Raw genomic sequence first — 20,593 nt, 5'->3', positions numbered from 1 at the left:
AATATAGTATCATCTATAGTATTTACATTGTATGGTACAAAGTAATATCATACATTTACAAGGAGAAAACTTTAATGCATGTGATTTGTCATTTATAGAGCTAAATTACCTCCTATGACTAAAAATGTCTCGCTTAACTGAATCTGTAATTACAATGATTAATGATGGGAACCTACAATTGCAACCACGCCTCCAAGTGGTAGACATTGTTGAGTCAGGTCCAAATCGCAAGGCAACACCTCGATATAGAATGGACCTCTCCGATGGAGTTTTCAAACAAAGAGCAACCATTCCAAAGAAGTATAATGATTATGTTGGCTCTAGTGAAATTGTAAAGGGGTCTATAGTGTTACTTAAAGGGTATAGTTACCCTGCTATTTGTAAATCTAGGTATGCAATTCTAAAAAGTTATCAAGTAATTTCTATCTATGAATACAAAAAATTTTGTGCATCCAACCTCATTTTTTAATCCAATCTTTTTTGGTACGTTATAATGTATAATTTACTTGGACTTAATGTGCTCGTATAGGTGGATTGTTGTTTCTGAAATAGACATCACTTGTTTGAATCATGATATTATTGGTGAACCCATCTACGTATGCAAGGAACAAGGCCTGGAATTACATGCACGGGACTTGGATTCTGCATCGACAGGTGTACTTGAAAAAAATGATGTTTCACAACTACCTTCCCAAAAATTGGTGCTTGGGGTATCATCTCCGTTAAAGAATAAAGAAATCAACCCTACTATTACTCCAATTAAAAACTTGAACCCATATCAAACAAGGTGGCTAATAAAGTGTCACATTACATCCAAAAAAGAGATTCACCCATTCAAGACCTGAAATGGAGAAGGTAAAGTCTTCTCCTTTGATATTATAGATTGTGAGAAAAGTGAGGTACGTATCACTTGCTTAAACAAAATTGTAGATCTTCATTATGTAAATATCCAAGTAGGATCTACATATACAATAGCAGGTGGTACTGTCAAGAGGGTTTCACTCTTAGATGATGACTTGTCAATTCCAAAACATCAATTTTCATTCACCCCTCTTGATCAAATTTTGCATGTGACCAATGATTGCCTTGTTGATATCATCGACATAGTTGTTTGTGTGGATCCATGTACCACAATAAGGAGGTTCGATGAGATAGAAGTTCTTAGAAGAAGTGTTCAAGTGATGGATATGTCTTCGTGTACCATAAATGTAACTTTATGGGGACTAACCACTCAAAAAGAGGGGACACGCCTACAAGAAATGTACCATTTACATAATTTAATTGTTCTTGCAATTAAAATTGGAAAAGCCACAGAATACAATGGAAAGGTCATAAGCACTTTGGCTAGTACTCAACTCTTCATAAACCCAGACATAGAGGAGGCAAAAAAACTCAAGTTATGGTTTGTTGATCATGGGAAGGATATGTTACCATCATCAACACGAGCTATAGATGTGCCCCTACAAATTCCAAGGAAAACATTATTGAGATTGAGGGAGAAACTATGAATGTCTCCCAACCTTTTTTTCACATTGTAAAAAACTAATTCAGTTCACTATCCATCTTGCTCCCTTCACTTGAATGGAAAACAATGTAAGAAAAAAGTTATTAGAAATGTTGATGAAACATGGACTTGTGCAAAATGCAAAGACACATTCGCAAATTGTATTTATAGGTACATACTTCAGGTAAAGCTAGCATATCATACAAGCACACTCTGGGCTGTTGCTTTTGATGAACCTACGACCTACCTTCTGGGTATGTTAGCTCATGAATTATACATGCTTCAATTCAGTCAAGATGAAAATATTAATGCAGATATAGTAATCCAACAAAGATGTTTCAAACAGTTCTTCTTCACTGTCTCAGTTCTATATGACTCAAGTGTTGGTCAAGGTCATTTGAAGTTGACAGTCACCAAAGTTGACTCTCTAAATCTTGAAGAAGAAAATGCTTCCTTGATCAATAAAATCAATGCTATGGAAGGCAAGAGTGTTTAAATATATTTGTATTGCTTCTTCTTGGTTCCTCTTCACTATCTCAATTCTATATGATTCAAGTGATGCTCAAGGTTGTTTGAACACTACAATCAACAAAGTTGACACTCTAAATCTTGTAGAAGAAAATGTTTCCTTGATCGATACAATCAATGCTATGGAAGGCAAACATGCTTAAATATATTTGTATTGGTTCTTCTCTCATAATAGACATGCATAAGTGTACTCCCAACGTTGATGTTATGTGTCAACATATTAAATTTACAATATATTTGGTGAATTAAAATGTTTATGCTTTTATTTAGTACTCCCAACATTCGTTTATGCTTTTGTTTTTATCTCAATGAATAAATACTAATGAATGGTTACCTAGGCAATAATATTTTTCAAAGTTAGCAAGTTTTTTGTGTCCTTAGCCAATGAAAATATTTGGTGGTAAATTTTAAATGTTTATGATTGTATCTAGATCAATCCAATGAGGATCTTTAACAAAATCCATTGTTTACACTACATATTTGAATATACAAGTATTTTTTTGTTTAACAATAATACTATTCGCATCTTATTTCACGCATCATTCTCAATATGATATTTATTGTGAAGTGTGTAATGTTGTTTGTAGAAAATAAACTCTTCCTCTGGAAATTGTGAAACACTGCTATCATCATATGAAAATAAAAAGTATCAATGTCGCAAAAGAGATCATGAGAACAATGCTCACCACAAAGAAGAAATCAGTATTCATCATCATATGCTACGCAAACAAAAAAGGAAAACATGTGGCATATATACAAGGACGAGTACTCAGATACCAACTATTAATTCAAGCAATCTCATACCCCAAAATGATGTAGACTTTGCAATAGCTTCTAAAAACTTCGGCACTAGGATAGATGCATTGGCAAACACACAAAAATGCGGAGTGTGCAATGAATGTTACCCTGGCATGCACACCACTTCAACAATTTATGTCATAATTTGCAATAGATGTTCTCATGAAAAGGGGAGACATCGCTTTGCAACATCTAATAATATGGACCCATGAAAACAACCAAACGAATTAAAAAATCTAACCCAAGTTGAAGAGATGCTCATAGCACATGTAAAATTGATAGTGCAAGTAACCCATGCTCGTGGTGGGTAATACAAATATTATGGTCATACGATTAGCTTCCCATGAGACATTAGATCAATAGCAAAGTACCTCCCATACATAATTTTAGATTTGGATGTCTTAATAGTTTGCAGACTCCAAACCCATGGAACGTACTATGATTGCTATGTACGTAAAGTTTAAGTTTGGGTTGCATTAAAATATAAGATCAAATATGATCCATACTATAAGGATGTTCTAATTTCTGATGAATGTCTACACGAACTCCCAAATACAAGTATAGACATTTCAAGCTTGCTTCATACTATTGATGTAGACAATGAACATGATCTCTAAACTAAATTTGAACATCCATGTGGTGAGGATGAAAATGAAAGTGACATGACGTACACATCACATTTTTTATGGCTAACTTACCAAATAGACGATATCATCAAAGAAACAATGCAAATTTCAAATTTCAAATGATGCTCTTATTCATTGGCCAGAGCTTGATCCCTCTCTAGTAAATGAATACAATACTAAAGGACTACTCGATATGGCTTTCCCCACATTTTTCCCAAATGGTGTTGCATTACCAATGCAACCTCGTTATCAACAAGTTAAGATGCATGAATATGTGTTGCACTTAATGAGATACCATGATGGTAGATTTGGGAGCCAACCAAGGTTCTGCTATTTTGTACTCAATCTAATGATGCGACATCATACTGAAGGCCTCTCTTCTGTGTTTGTGAAGAAAAATCTAGAGGACTCCATCCCAACCACCATTGAAAACCTTCAATTGCACATACAACAGATGCCCGACACTCAATTGGCTCAAGAATTTATGCACTTTAGATCTTCCTTGCGGGGAACTCGTGCGTATCGGAGTAAACATCGCAGTGAACTTACAAATATGATCAACCAGATATGAACCCCTACTCTTTTCTTCAAGTTTAGTGCCACATATACTAAATGGCCTAAATTACAATGACTTTTTCCAAATGACCTTTGATCGATGCTTCATGTTAGGATAAACCACAAACAAAAATAAAAACTACATGCAAATATAACCAATAACAGAAAATAATAGATCACACAGAAATGAACACAAGGCACCAAGATTTAACATGGTTCACCCAATCCCTAGGCTACATCCACAAAAACAACAAGTACAATCTTATTACAATCTAGTGATTACAACCTAATTACAATTTGTAACCCCTTACAGCTCAATACTGCCGCAAGAACCAATTTCACATCACAACATAATGAAAAATACCCAACCCTAAACCCTTTTATACAAGTATTAAACTGCTTTAGGGTTATAACATGTTGGCCATATGTCGGCCATAATATGTCGGCTACCATGTCGGCCATAATACCCCACTATTTATGAAGTATGTACAGTACTTTCCTGATCAATAACCATAATCTAACAATCTCCCACTTGGGGATTGATCAGGCTCCACACTAAACAACAATCTCCCACTTGGAGACTGATCCTATACCAATACCACTACCACATGGGGCTCCCACTAGATCAAACCACCCTGGACTTTGTTTTTATGTTATTCATGTTCAGTCTAAAAGACCAACCAAAGCTAAAGAGGAGTTCAACTTCTCCCATGTTACAACCTTTGTCAACATATCTATTAGATTGTCATTGGTATGTATCTTCTCCAGCTGCAACTGTCCATCCTCCAAAATTGACCGAATGAAATGGTACCGCAACTGTATGTGTTTGGTCTTAGAATGCAGAGCTGAATTCTTTGCAAGATGAATGACACTTTGACTATTGGTGAACAAATAATTATCCTTCTGAGGATGTCCCAATTCTTCCAAGAAGAACTGAAGCCATATCATCTCCTTGGCTGCCTCTGTAACAGCAACATACTCTGCCTCTGTAGTGGATAGAGCATTAATCTTCTGTAACCTAGAAACCCAACTCAAGGCAGCCCCACCAATACTAAAGAGATAACCTGTAGTACTCCGCCTGGTATCAATATCCCCAGCCAAATCTGAGTCAACATAGCCCTGTAAATCAGTAGTAGAGCCCCCAAAGTGTAAACACTTATTGGATGTTCCTCTCAAATATTTGAGAATCCACTTGACAACAGTCCAATGCTCAAATCTTGGATGACTCATATACCTACTAACGACTCCCACTGCATGTGTAATATCTGGCCTAGTGCATACCATAGCATACATCAAGCTTCCTACAACTGAAGCATAGGGTACCTTGGACATCTTATCCTCCTCTTCCTGTGTCTTGGGACACATCTCCTTAGTCAATTTTAAATGACCAAGTAAAGGTGTGCTGTCAGCTTTAGCATTCTCCATAGAGAAACATTGCAACACCTTCTCAACATAATCAGCTTGAGATAGCGTCAATGTTCTATTCTTCCTATCTCTGCAAATCTTCATACCAAGGATTTGTTTTGCTGCCCCCAAATCCTTCATAGCAAATGCATGTGCTAATCGACATTTTAGCCCCTTAATATGATCCATGTTAGACCCAGCTACAAGCATATCATCAACATATAAACATAAAATAATGTAGCTATCATCATCCAACCTCTTAAAATAAACACAATAATCTGAATGACACCTATTATATCCATGCTCATGCATAAAACTGTCAAATTTCAAATACCATTACCGAGGTGCTTGCTTCAAGCCATATAAACTTTTCTTCAATTTGCACACTAAGTTCTCCTTACCTTTGACCTCAAAACCCTGTGGCTGAGCCATATATATTTCTTTATCCAAATCACCATGAAGAAAGGTTGTTTTAACATCTAGCTGCTCTAAATGCAAATCTTCAGTAGCCACCTGACTTAAAACAGTACGAATAGAAGTCATTTTAACAACAGGAGAAAATATCTCATCAAAATCAATTCCCTTTTTCTGTGCAAAGCCTTTTACAACTAACCTAGCCTTAAATCTTTTCTTACCTCCTTCCTCTTCTTTCAACCTATAAACCCACTTATTTTGTAAAGCCGTTTTACCTGTAGGCAACTTGCACAAATCCCATGTCTTATTTTTCAGCAAAGAGTCCATTTCATCTTTCATTGCAGACTCCCACAGAATCTTAGTATCCACCTGCACAACTTCATCATAACTTTAAGGTTCACCAGCATCAGTAAGTAAAATAGAATACAAAGAGGGAGAAAACCTTTGTGGAGGTCTAATTTGCCTCGTTGACTGTCTAACATTCACTGGTGTGTGTGGTATTTGTTGTTGCAGTTGTTGTACATCATGAGGAATGGCTGGAACATCAGCTTTTGGAGTATCATCCAGCACTACATAATCATCTTCTTTCTTCTCATGTTGCTGCAACAGATCTTTGTACAACACTTTCTCATTGAATATGACATCTTGACTTCTAACAAGTTTAAGATTTTCAAAATCCCAAAGCCTATAACCAAATTTATTAATGCCATATCCAACAAAGACACATTTCTTTGATTTAGCTTCTAGCTTGGTTCTATTTTCAGAGTCTATATGAGCAAAAGCTTCACAACCAAAGGTCTTGAGAAAAGAATAACTCACCTTCTTACCAGTCCATGCTTCCTCTAGAATACCATAGCCCAAAGGAGTAGAGGGACCTCTATTAATCAAATATACTACAGTATTGATAGCCTCTACCCACATGTGTAAGGGCAACCCAGCATGCAACCTCATGCTCCTTGTGCGCTCCATTATAGTCCTGTTCATGCGTTCAACCACTCCATTTTCCTGTGGAGTCCTTGGAACATTTTTTTGTCTACGAATACCATTAGTGGAGCAATAATCTTCAAATTCATGACTACAATACTCACCACCATTATCAGATCTGAGACATTTTAATTTCTTATCAGTCTCATTTTCAACCAAGCATTTCCATTTCTTAAAAGTTTGAAATACATTAGATTTATGTCTAAGGAAATAAACCCATACTTTTCTAGTTGCGTCATCAATAAATGTAACATAATAATGAGAGCCACCAAGGGAAGATACATGAGTTGCTCCCCATACATCTGTATGCACAAGCTCTAATTTCTCCTTTTTGTTTTCCTTCCCAGTCTTTACAAAACTCACTCTCTTTTGTTTTCCATACACACAACTTTCACAGAAATCCATATTAACACATTTTAGACTTGGTAAAACTTTCTTTGAATGAAGTACTTTCATACCTTTCTCACTCATGTGCCCAAGTCTATTGTGCCACAACGCTGTATTAGAATCTACAACAACTATTTGTTCTCCCTGCTCAACTGCAACAATTGTTCTTGAACATTCATTTTTCTCTGAAACAATCAAAGTAGTAGGAACAATATGACCTATACAAAGATATAAGGTGCCTACTTTCACACCTTTTGCTACTACAAGGGAACCTTTTGAAACCTTCCAATTTTTATCATTAAAAGTAACTACACAACCCTCATCACTGAGTTGCCTGGCTGAAATTAAATTTCTACTTAGCCTTGGAACGTGTCTTACCTCATGTAGTAGCCAATGATTCCCATTTTGTAGCTTAATCTTAATTTTTCCCTTTCCAACAATCTGACAGGGTTCATTATCCCCCAAATAAACAAGCCCAAAATCCCCTTGGACATAATCAATGAAATAACCTCTATGAGGTGTAGCATGAAATGAAGCACCAGAATCTAAAACCCATGAATCATCAACACTCTCTAAAGCAGAAGCAAAGCATCCTCTTCGGATTTGTTACTTACCACATTTGCCTCCTTGTCTCCATATGATTTATCTCCTTCATTTTTCTTTCGATTCCAACAATCTTTCTTTTTGTGCCTTGGTTTCCCACAGTACCAACAATCATTTGGTCCTCTCGATTGAGACCTACTCCCCTTTGACTTTCCTCTTGATTTCCCACGATTTCCAGAGTTACTTCCTCTTTCAGTCATTTTGCCCCTACTTTGTGCATTCAAAGCACTTCCTGATGTAGATCCACCTGAGGATTTCCTATGAGTTTCCTCACTCAAAACAACACCAATCACATCATCATATTTTAGGGTACTAGATCCAGGAATAGAATTACTCACTGCCATTACCAAGCCATTCTAGCTTTCAGGCAAAGAACACAAGAGAGCCCTAATTTCTTCATCAAAATTGATACCCACAGAAGATAACTGACTAGTAATAGTATTAAACTCATTTAAATGATCTGCAATAGATCCACCTTTTGCCATTTTCATATTAAATAAACGCTTCATGAGAAATACCTTGTTTGAAGCGGAGGGCTTTTCATACAGTGTCGCTAGGGTTTTCATCAAATCTTCTGTCGTCTTTGCTTTTGTGATATTAAATGCCACCGATGGTGCCAAGCATAACCGAATGCTTTCGAGTGCCTTTCTATCCAAAAGATCCCATTTAGCCTCTGACATAGTTCCCTGATTCTTGGCTTTGCCTTCCAACGACTTCCATAAATCCTTTTGATATAGATAGTCTTCCATTTGCATCTTCCATAATTGGAAGTTCTACCCATTAAACCTATCAACCCTTAGCTTTCCCTCATCTGCCATCACTCCCACTCAACCGTGAGACTCCCACTTAACCGTGAGACTTTCTTGCAGAGGATAACTGAAAGACAACCTCGCTCTGATACCACTTGTTAGGATAAACCACAGACAGAAATAAAAACTACATGCAAATATAACCAATAATAGAAAATAATAAATCACACAGAAATGAACACAAGGCACCAAGATTTAACGTGGTTCACCCAATCCCTAGGCTACGTCCACCAAAACAGCAAGTCTAATCTTATTACAATCCAGTGATTACAACCTTATTACAATCTGTAATCCCTTATAGCTCAATACTGCCGCAATAACCAATTTCGCATCACAACATAATGAAAAATACCCAACCCTAAACCCTTTTATACAAGTATTAAACCGCTTTAGGGTTATAACATGTCAGCCATATGTTGGCCATAATATGTCGGCTACCATGTCAGCCACGGCCCAAACCCCACTATTTATGAAGTATGTACAGTACTTTCCTGATCAGTCACCATAATCTAACACTTCAGACCAACAAAGAATGTACAAACAACATTATCAATAACCCACACATGACTTCTCTATTCTTGCATGAAAGGTTCACAATATTTCATGAAAAAGTAATAGAGAAATTCTTTCGTGTGACAGATTATTGGTATAGGTATGAATGGCAACATCAAGGACCAGGACATATACATGGATTCATTTGGATTCCAGGTGCACCTGACATGGAGAAGCTTGACTAGAATAATCATGCAGAGGTAGAACGAGCTAGATGGTTCTTTAACAAATATGTGAGTGCATGGAATCCCTGCACTTCGTCTTGTAGATGCAACACACAACATCGATCATTGCAAGAAGATCCTTGTCTGTTGGAAACAAATACTATCTTCTCTAGAGATATGTGTGTTGACTATGAGGAATTGATCAACCGCGTTCAACAACACACACAATAAATTGAAGCAACGTGCTTACGAAAATGAGGTAATATTTTACAGTGTCACTACAAAGCCCCTTGGTTAGAAAGTGTTAATTCATCCTTGGCTTGTGACGAGTTTGGAAAAAAAAACCTATGCTCCAGCTCAGAATGATGATATGTTGAATATACACAACCCATATATGATTTCAATATGGAGGGCCAATATGGGTTGCCAACCGGCTGTATCAAAGATACTTGTTCTTAACTATATAGCAAAATCCGCATAAAAGGCCAAAAGGAAATTAGAGAGTTGTATTGATATGCTAACGTGCATATGCAAGCAACAAGTGGGTGAAGACCATGCACTATCAACATATCGTAGACTTCTGTCTGAGATAATTGCAGATTGTGATATTGATGCACAAGAGACATGCCATATGCTACAAAAGTTACCAATTGTTGTTAGTAGTCGCTCTTTTATAACACTAAATGTTGGATGTAAATTTTTGCATTGGATTAACACAAAAATAGGTGATAATACAATAGTAGTGAGTTATTTATAGTCCTACATAGAACAACCCATTGGTATGGAACTAACGCCATTGATTGAGATTACTAGATCGTTCTCATTTTCAGCTACTTGCAAAGGGTGCAAGTGGATGGTTAGGAAACAAAAGGAAATTGTCAATGTTTTTCCTTATTTCTATAGTACCCCTGATGAGGAATCTAAACAATTCGAGTTGTTTTGTTGGAGTGAGCTACTTTTGTACAACCATTATTGCAACATCGCTATAGATATTGGTCTCACTAAAGATGTGATTGTTGCAAATTGGAAATAATTAAAATTAAATAACTACCATGTCTGGCATATGGACTGCCTGATAGTTATAAAAGCTAACTATGAAGATGATTCAAATGATACAAGTGAGGTGGATCCAACAAAGACAAGTGACCTAGATGAATGAGAGTTGTTATCACAGATGGGAGTTGCTGGTGGTGAGAACTTGAATGCCCTTGAAATGCTAGGATGATGTGAATTTGATAATATCAAAAATTGGGATGAATGTTCTATACCTCCCCATTTGCATAATACTGCATAACATTTCATAAGTACAAACAAGACATTCAAGAGAGATGACCACTCCATATTACAAGAGCATGCTCCACTATATCCATTATCTTCCAAACAAGAACTAGCACCTACCATTATTGTAAGAAATGATAAGATTGAGCAAGGAATGAGAAACAATCCAAGTAAGTTAAGTGTGAAACAATGTTACCATAAGATAAGCAAAATCCAAGAGCATACACCAAGATGGTTCAACAATGGAGACAAGGATTTATAAGGGGAAAGCAAAGAAAACCCCTTGTGAGTATTATTAATGAAGGCAAATGCCTAGAGAAGAGAGAGAGAGTGTGTTGGAGCAAAATAGCTCAATACAATAACATCAAGTGCTAAGAGTGAAGAAGAAAGAAGGAGGAGCATCTCTTATATAGAGATGAGAAAGGAGTTGCATTTGTAACTCCCATTTCTATGAATGCCACATTCATAATAGGTGTGTGCAAAGTGTCACAATCCTCTTAAGGAGGATAAACTAAATAAAAGAATAAAAAAGAGTTGTCCTTACATGTGGAATAAAGGACAAACAATGACATGTCCTCCACATGTGTACAATAGGACAAACTACATTTAGGGATCCTTGGAATATCCCAATTAATACATCCAAGGAAAGATTAACCTTTCTAACACCCCCCCTTAATCTTTACTTGGGGAGTTTACATCAACGGATTGTAAACCCAAACTTTTACAATGGAACTGAAATCTCTCTTTAGAAAGTGGTTTGGTTAAAATATCAGCCACTTGATCTTCTCCTTTACAATAAAGAAGAGTAATTTGCTTGTCTTCAACTTGTTCTCGAATGAAGTGATGTTGAAGTGAAATATGTTTGGTTCGTGCATGAAAAATTGGATTTTTTGCCAAGGCAATAGCACTTTGATTGTCACAATGTATAGGGGTAGGTGATTGTTGAGGTAGACCCAAATCTTCAAGAAGTCTTCTAATCCATAAAGCTTCCTTAGCTGCATTGGTACAACCTTTGTATTCAGCTTCAGTTGAGCAAAGGGAAATATAGTGTTCTTTTTTGCTTTTCCAAGAAATTGCACCTGAACCAACAAAGAAACAATAACCACAAGTGGATTTCCCATCATTGGGATCTCCAACTAGATCGGAATCAGTATAGCTATGTAAAATAAATTCAGAATTTGCATCATAAAATAATCCCATATTAATAGTTCCTTTAATGTACCTTAAGATTAGTTTAGCAACTTTAGAATGAGTTTGTTGAAGTTTAGACATAAATCGAGAAACTAAACCAACACTATAAGCAATATCAGGTCTAGTAAGAGTTAAATAATTTAAACTTCCTACCAACTATCTATACAAAGTTTCATCAACAAAAGGAGTATTCATATCAGCCAGTAATTTAGTTCCTAGTTCACATGGAATTGAAACATGGTTAGAGTCATTCATCTTAAATTTTTCTAAAAGATCATAAGCATACTTACTTTGAGAAAGAAAGATACCCTTAGGAGTTTGGAAAATTTGCATACCTAAGAAGTAATGTAAGATACCTAAATCAGTCATCTGAAATTTCTGTTTAAGTTGGAACTTGATATCAGAAATCAAAGCGTCTGAACTAGAAGTGAGAATTAGATCATCTACATAAACAATAGCAATGATAATATCATTGTTAGTATGTTTAATATACAAATTAGGATCATTCTTACTTCTAGCAAAACCTTGAGAAATAAAGAAAGAATTAATTTTAGAATACCATTCTCTAGGTGATTGTTTAAGACCATAAATAGATTTGTTCAATTTGCAAACCAGATTTTCACTACCTTTCTTAACAAATCCAAGAGGTTGAGCCATATAGATTTCTTCATGTAAATCACCATTTAAGAAGGCACTTTTAACATCCATTTGATGAATGGGCCAATTCATTTTAGATGCTAAAGCAAGAACTAATTTGATAGTAGGCATTTTAGCAACAGGAGCAAAAGTTTCATTATAGTCTAATCCTTCAATTTGTGAAAAACCTCTAGCAACTAGTCTAGCCTTAAATTTACTAATTTCATTATTAGTATTCAATTTTGTTTTGTATAACCATTTACATGAAACTATATTCTTGCCATGAGGTAACTTGACTAAGTCCCAAGTTTGATTAGCAATTAAAGAATCATATTCCTCTTGCATGGCTTTCTGCCAATGAGGTTGAGAGTTAGCTTGATCAAAAGACTTAGGATCGTTAGAATTCATAATAGTAGTCATCAAAGCATAATTACAATAATTAATCCTTCTATGTTTAATTCCACCAAATCTGGAAATGTAGTCGTCACCTTCATTGATTAAGTTTTGAGCCCATTTAGGTTTACGTTTAGTTGCAATAGAATTATCACTAGAGGAAGAATCATTAGTAATAAAAGCATCATTAGTAGCTACTTGAATATCATGACTTGTAGGAGAAAAAATAATAGGTGGAACTTGAGTTGAAGGGTTAAGAGGAGGAGTAGGGTTAAGAGAAGGAGGTTGGTCCTCCACCAGCACAATTTTAGTGCCACTGAAAATTGCATCATGTGTAGTAGAACAGTCATGGACTCCATTTTCTGCAATACAAACATCTCTAGCAACTTGAACTTTGTTAGTAGTGGAATCATAAACACGATAACCTTTAGTGTTTTCATCATACCCAACAAACATATAAGGAGATGACTTAGCATCTAATTTATGCCTTTTCTATTTAGGAGTATGAACATAAGCAATAGATCCAAAAATCCGCAAATGATGTAAATTAGGTTTCCTACTAGACCAAGCCTCTTCTGGAGTAATAACCTTGAGAGCTTTGGTAGGAGTCCTATTAAGAATATAAGTTGCACAAAACATGGCTTCAACCCAAAATTTATAATGCAAATTCTTAGCATGCAACATGCTTCTAGCCATTTCAACAATGGTCCGATGCTTTCTTTCCGCCACACCATTTTGTTGTGGTGTATAAGGAATAGTAAGCTCGTGCTTAATTCCACATGATTTCAAATAAGAATGAAAAACATTATTCACATATTCCTTTCCATTATCAGTTTTAAGAATTTTAAGTTTAAAACTAGATTGCCTCTCAACATATAACTGAAATTCAATGAATATATCAAGAACTTGATCCTTGCTTTGCAAAAAATAGATCCAAGTACGTCTAGAAAAATCATCAACAAAGGTAAGTGCATACCGAGAACCTTGGATGGAGTTATTCTCCATGGGGCCCAATAGGTCACTATGGACAAGGTGCAACTTATGAGTTGCCCGCCATGATTTTCCACTTGGAAAATGGCTCCCTATGCATCTTACCACTCATACAACCTGTACAGGCAATCTTAGAAGGAATAATGTGAGGCAAGCCATCAACCATATTGTGCTTTTGCATGAAAGTAATATAATCTGAATTTAAATGGCCAAGTCTTTCATGCCATATATTGAAATCAATAGAAGTATGTAACGAATATCGTGAACTAGCAAATTCATGGAATTTAAACAAATTGTCATTATCCATTTTAGCATGAGCAATCACTTTTTGAGTTTGAGGATCTATGACATAACATGTATCTTTGTAGAATTCAACTTTATAGTCCTGACATAACTGTGAAACAGAAAGCAAATTAGTTTTCAAATCAGGTACATATAATACATCATGCAATTTACCATTAGGAATAGTTACATCACCTAAACCTTCAACTTTACAAGTCTGATTATTAGCTAACTGAATAGGAATGTTAGCAATATCAGGTTGTAGAGAATCAAAAATTTCTTTATGAGAAGTTACATGTTGTGATGCACCACTGTCAACAATCCATTCTAAAGGTCTACAAAGATTAAAGCTACAAGTAAAAGCATGACAAGAATTAGAACTAGTAGAATTACCTTTTTTATGATTTGATTTTTGATTATTGTTACTATTGTTCATAGGTTTTTTATCATTTTGCTTTTTAAAACAGTTATTGACAATATGACCATCTTTTCCACAATAAGAACAATGAGGTTTAGAATTGGAATGATTCCTTTGATTATTAGTATTACGATTGTTATTATGATGATTGTTATTATTGTTATATTTGGCATGAAATTTATTGTTGGAATTATTTGAATTAGTATTATATTGTTTGTTGTTATTATTATTATTATTGGAACGAAAATTATTATTTGAATTTCTAGACACAAATGCATGTTCAGTTGATTTAAGGGTACCAAACTGGATTAGCTTAGCTTCTTCCCGTCTTAGTAAAGTTTGAAAAATAACATAAGTTAACTGAGAAGTTAAAGTAGGAATAACAAGCTGTGCATGAATATTAGTTATAAACTGTTGAAACTGTCTAGGAAGACACTTTTTAAGAATAAGATGAATTAAACGAATGTCCTCTAATTGAACACCTAAGGCAATAATTTGGCTTTTAAGAGAGTCAAATTTTAACAGAAATTCATCCATACTCTTAAAATCTGCATACCTGAGATCTTCAAGTTGATCCTGCAACTGTATTTTGCAGTATTCATCTCCACTGTCATACTTGGTTTGCAAGATGGACCATGCATCATGAGCTTTAGAACAGTGAGCAATTAACACATATAAATCTGGAATAATGGAAATACCAATTAAACCTAAAGCTTCTTCATTTTTAGATTTCCAAGTATCTTTTTCGTCTTGGGTAGCCGCTAAACCAGGTTCAAGAGAAGGATCAGTGGCTATTTCGAAGAGGTGTTTAAAACGAAAAATGAATGAGATATGAGTTTTCCAGGAATGATAATTAGAATAACTAAGTTTTATTTCTAGAATTAAGGTTGACATTTTTATGAACAAAAATGCCCCCCCTAATAGAAATATGACTTATACGTTAACTTGAATAAAAAAAACGTGATGATGAAATTGAACAAAAAATAATAATATTTCTGCAACAAAACGTTAGTACAAGGATAAACCTGAAACAGAATCCTGCAGAAGCGTTATTAGGATGATAATAGCCTAAAAAAGACAACGAATCTAATTTTCTAGATTTAGGATGCCTATATTAATGATACCTAATGATATGCCAAATAAAAATAATGATTGAATGCAACACAATTGCATGCAAGAGGGAAACGAAATTCAAATGCTTCTAATGATAAAAATAGCACCCAAAACGTTTAAGATGCAACACTTGAAACAAAGTTAAAAAGGAATCTTCAAAAAAAAAAATAATGAAAGTGACACGTATCAAAAAGCGTCACATGCATCAACTTAGGATTTCAATGAAGATTCAGGCCACAAACCTGACCTCGAGGGTTTCAATCAAGATTTAGGCGGAAAACCCTACCTTGAGCAATCTATTAGATGGTTCAAAAAAATCCCGACTCTTCTCCAAAACAACGGAGCTTAAAAATGAACAGACCCGCAAGCATAACAGGTCAAAGGTCGCATTATCCAAATCCTAAACTATCCGATAAATTATTGAAGTAGAGCGGTGGATGCTCGTAAGGAAGAAATAAGTCGAACTAGATGTGTTTCTAACAGACAATTCTCCTGAGTCACCAATGCTTGCATTTAAAGGCACCAGCAAGCTAAGGCTTGCAATGACCATAAGCAACACCAGTGGAGTCGAATCCCCTACAGTGTCTATGGTCAGAAATGTCTGGTTATCTACCAGAAATGGCTGGGCGTTCTTGGAAAAAAAAACTCATGCAATAATATCGAATTAGGGTTTCTAATTAGAGTTCTTTTAAAAAACTAAAAGAATGAGTTTTTTTAGAAACAACAATCGATCAAGGATAGATAAAAAAAAACTGAATGAAGGTAAGAATTTAAAATCTCATAGATTTTCTTTCTAAAAGAGATAAATTTTTAGAATAAAGTTTTAAATTTTAAAAGAGATATATTTTAAATTTCAAAAGAGATAATGATTAAAATATAAGTTAAATTTTAAAAGAACTATAAAGAGGTTTAATGAACCTTTTGTATGAAGGATTAAAAAGTAACACTTAGGGTATTTAAGAATAATATTAGAGAAATAATTTTTTTTTAAAGGAAATGCACAACTTTATAATAAATGAGTAATATGAAGTAATTTTTCTTGTTTTGGCGGCTCGCCTTCCAAAACAAATTTTTTTTTTTGAAATTTTTATAGGAAAACCCTTTGGCGGCAAGCCTTCCAAAGAGGGTTAGTAAGCAATGATAAAAAAAAATACACTAAAATCTGCACACAAAGGATGTTAGAATGAGCAGAAAATTGCAACACAAACTTCTTCTCTCAATGACGTCTCCAAATAAGGTGTGCTCCAATGAATGGCAACCTTCAACACAAAACTTAAAACAAGGATTAGATAGCCAAGCTCTGATACCATGTAAGAAATGATAAGATTGAGCAAGGAACGAGAAACAATCCAAGTAAGTTAAGTGTAAAACAATGTTACCATAAGATAAGCAAAATCCAAGAGCATACACCAAGATGGTTCAACAATGGAGACAAGGATTTATAAGGGGAAAGCAAAGAAAACCCCTTGTGAGTATTATGAATGAAGGCAAATGCCTAGAGAAGAGAGAGAGAGAGAGTGTTGGAGCAAAATAGCTCAATACAATAACATCAAGTGCTAAGAGTGAAGAAGAAAGAAGGAGGAGCATCTCTTATATAGAGATGAGAAAGGAGTTGCATTTGTAACTCCCATTTCTATGAATGCCACATTCATAATAGGTGTGTGCAAAGTGTCACAATCCTCTTAAGGAAGATAAACTAAATAAAGGAATAAAAAAGAGTTGTCCTTACATGTGGAATAAAGGACAAACAATGACATGTCCTCCACATGTGTACAATAGGACAAACTACATTTAGGGATCCTTGGAATATCCCAATTAATACATCCAAGGAAAGATTAACCTTTCTAACAATTATAAAAGAGCATTATAATGATATTTGCTCCAAACAACCCCTCTGTATGATCATACAAGGAACAATGGGCACCAGTAAATCATACTTGATAAATTGCATCAAACATGCACTTTGGGTTTTAGCATCTAAAAGTAATAGCCCACTCCTTACTGTTGCACCTACAGGAGTTGCGACATTCAACATAAATTCCTCAACCATACATGCTACCCTTGGAATACCAATAAGAGAAATGTACCCACTGTGTGGACAATCACTACTAGTCTTTTAAGAGGAGATGAGATATGTCAAATACCTACTTATTGATGAATTTAGCTTCGTAGGGCTAGAGTTGCTTTTGAAAATAGATAGTAGATTGCGTGAGGCTTTCCCCCATCAACAAAAACAATGCTTCGACAACACATCTATAATTCTTGTTGGTGACTTAGCACAACTACCCCCTGTCATGGATAAACCAATTTATGCATCACACTCAAATGCCAAATACCTTTGGGATAAATTTACAAAGTTCATCACATTGACAACCATATTTTGTCAGCAAGGTGACACTCAAGCTCAAATTGACTTTTGTCACATGTTGTACAATATGCGAAATGCAAATCCAACTGAGAAAGATTGGGAATTACTCATGCAGCGTACAAATAAAATGATACTTGCTTCCGAACGGATATCATTTGATCAGTTAATGCATCTTTACTCTACAAACAATTTAGTCGGGATACATAATCAACAAATGCTTAAATTGCTCAATCTTCTTGTTGCACTCAGTATTGCAAAAAAAATACATTTACAACCAAACCTTGATAGTGATGTCGATCGACTTCCAAAAGAACTATTGCTATGTAAAGGCCAAAGAACAATGTTAATGACAAAACTTTGGATTCGAATGGGCCTTGTAAATGGATCGCTTGGAGAGGTGGTAGATATTGTGTATACACCAGGATGTAAGCCCCCTGACCTACTTGTATATGTGATTGTCTGATTTGATAATTATATTGGTCCACCTTGGGACCAAAATGCCCCAAATAGTCTACCTATAACACCTATAACGTTGGGTAATTATAGACAAATCCCACTATCTATGTCATGGGTACTTACCATACATAAATCCCAAGGATTGACACTTCAAAGAGCAATAATTGATATTGGTACAACAGAACGATAGGGTTTGACTTTTACAACTATATCAAGAGTTAAATCACTCGACAACCTACGTATAGAGCCATCATTCTCCTTTGATCGATATTCAAGAATGAAAGATAATCCATATACCATTATCAAAAAAAAGGAAGAGTTACGATTGCAACAACTCTCTCTATAGAGTGGATAGGTAACAAATATATTACTTTTCTCTAATTTATATGACTATGTTTGTGCTTACATCATCAATTTTGAAATTGGCTACATTTATGCATTTCAATCTCATCGTACACTAATGTATACAATTGTTGTGTTACATGTATGGTGCCTAAAAAAAAATCCCTTTTGATGATCTGTTGAAATTTACTTATATATGAATACTTGTATATATCCAATATGATCTATAAGTTGTCTTGTTTAGCATATCTCTATTGTATCTAATGTGTAATACACTTTCTGCATCTATTTTGTTAATGTATGATGCAATTGAATAATAAATATGTTGTCTTTGTAGAGAAACTATTGGTATCATTTTTTGTCTACACAACTTTAATTACATATATGTTACTTGTATCTCGCATGGCTTTCAATGGGTCCATATTTGTGGAGGCTCCAAGACTTTGTACTTTCAAATATTGTAGATTATTAATGCTTTTTTATTTTTAAATGGTGTACTTCAAAATTTTATATGTCCATGTACATTCTCAAAGATGTGATCTTCAGGTGATGTAAACATACTATCATTCATCATAATTTTTAAATAATAATAAATAAATTAAAATAATTGTATTCAAATATATTTTGAATTGTAAAATATTAAAACAATGGTTGTTAACATGCAAAGTTTGAAATAAAATTATTGATTCCTTTCATGAATTGTTTTTAACCTAGCATTTTTGTTGTTTATATTCCTTTATCGCCTTATTATATATATGACACAAACTAGACGCAATCATATATCTTACATGTAAACTACCACCTTTTCTCACTATGGCATATCCCTTGCTCCTTCGGGTGCAAGTGCTAGTAAATAATAAATAAAAAATAAAAAATAAAATAATCACAGCCATATTGTCCGCTGGCCAGATGCATTTATCTACTTCAGTTTTTGGCTTACTGTATTTTCTGAGTTGCTATTCAATTTTCTTTATCTCTTTATTTCTTTCTGGAAGGATATATTCCCAGGTCGAAGATATTTGTAAACCTGTTTTGATATTGGAACGGAAGAGTATTAGGGTTTCCACAAATGGGCGGCGATGATGACCTTGTAATCTTCTCAATGAACGCGAAAATGATCGCTGCAATAGATATCCAAGGGACTGAGTTGCCTATGCTTTAACATCTGTGTAATCTCACGCATGCAAGATCCGATGCGACGATTATAGCATCCTTTGGATCCGTAAACGAAGTAATGTGGTTTTTAAGGGTTTGTTCTTCTGCAAAATTGCTTATTACCGCAATTGCAATATTTTTCGGTTATTCTCGTTTTAGATCAGGGTCCTACTAGGAGTAGCATGCAGGGCGGGATTTCAGCCTGCCTTTTTGCGGCTGGATTTGAATCGGGGCCATCCATTCTTAGTTGTACTTTATTAGCAATACTTTGAAGCCCTAGTTTAATTGCATTTTATACAATTATTTTTGATATGTTCTTTTGGGTTTATACAGCACAAGTTATTAAATGTCGTCCTGGATACAGGGTAGTGGGCAAACTCATTATGGTTTGGCGATTCAAACATTGTTACCTCGGACAGAACCATTCTGACACCGTTTTCCTGTTGCTCTTCTCTTCCTCTTCTGCATAACTCCTGTTGTGTTTATTATGCTTGAATGGTACTCTTTCATGGATTTTTTTTAATCCAGAATATTGCAGCTATTGCTCGTTTAAGTTTTGATTATTGAAAAAAGCTGTCTCGGCTCTATAGAGCGAGATATTTTTCCACGTTCTTACCATATTGAAATCAGTTATGCTATATGG

The 20,593-nt window shown here is 35.0% G+C and overlaps 1 long non-coding RNA gene across 1 annotated transcript; it reads left to right on the top strand.

The window, feature by feature from the left end:
* The first annotated feature begins 19,594 nt into the window (after positions 1-19,594).
* LOC149576934 (uncharacterized) lies at positions 19,595-20,563 on the top strand. The gene is made up of 2 exons (XR_016362451.1): positions 19,595-20,044; positions 20,284-20,563. It is a non-coding gene; the product is annotated as an uncharacterized LOC149576934 (long non-coding RNA).
* Positions 20,564-20,593: the final 30 nt, after the last annotated feature.

Source organism: Cupressus sempervirens, chromosome 1, assembly GCF_028749045.1.
Source record: "Cupressus sempervirens isolate cs-2001-9-10 chromosome 1, ASM2874904v1, whole genome shotgun sequence".
In the NCBI taxonomy this organism is placed as follows: domain Eukaryota; kingdom Viridiplantae; phylum Streptophyta; class Pinopsida; order Cupressales; family Cupressaceae; genus Cupressus; species Cupressus sempervirens.
This window is presented reverse-complemented; position numbering and strand designations above follow the sequence as displayed.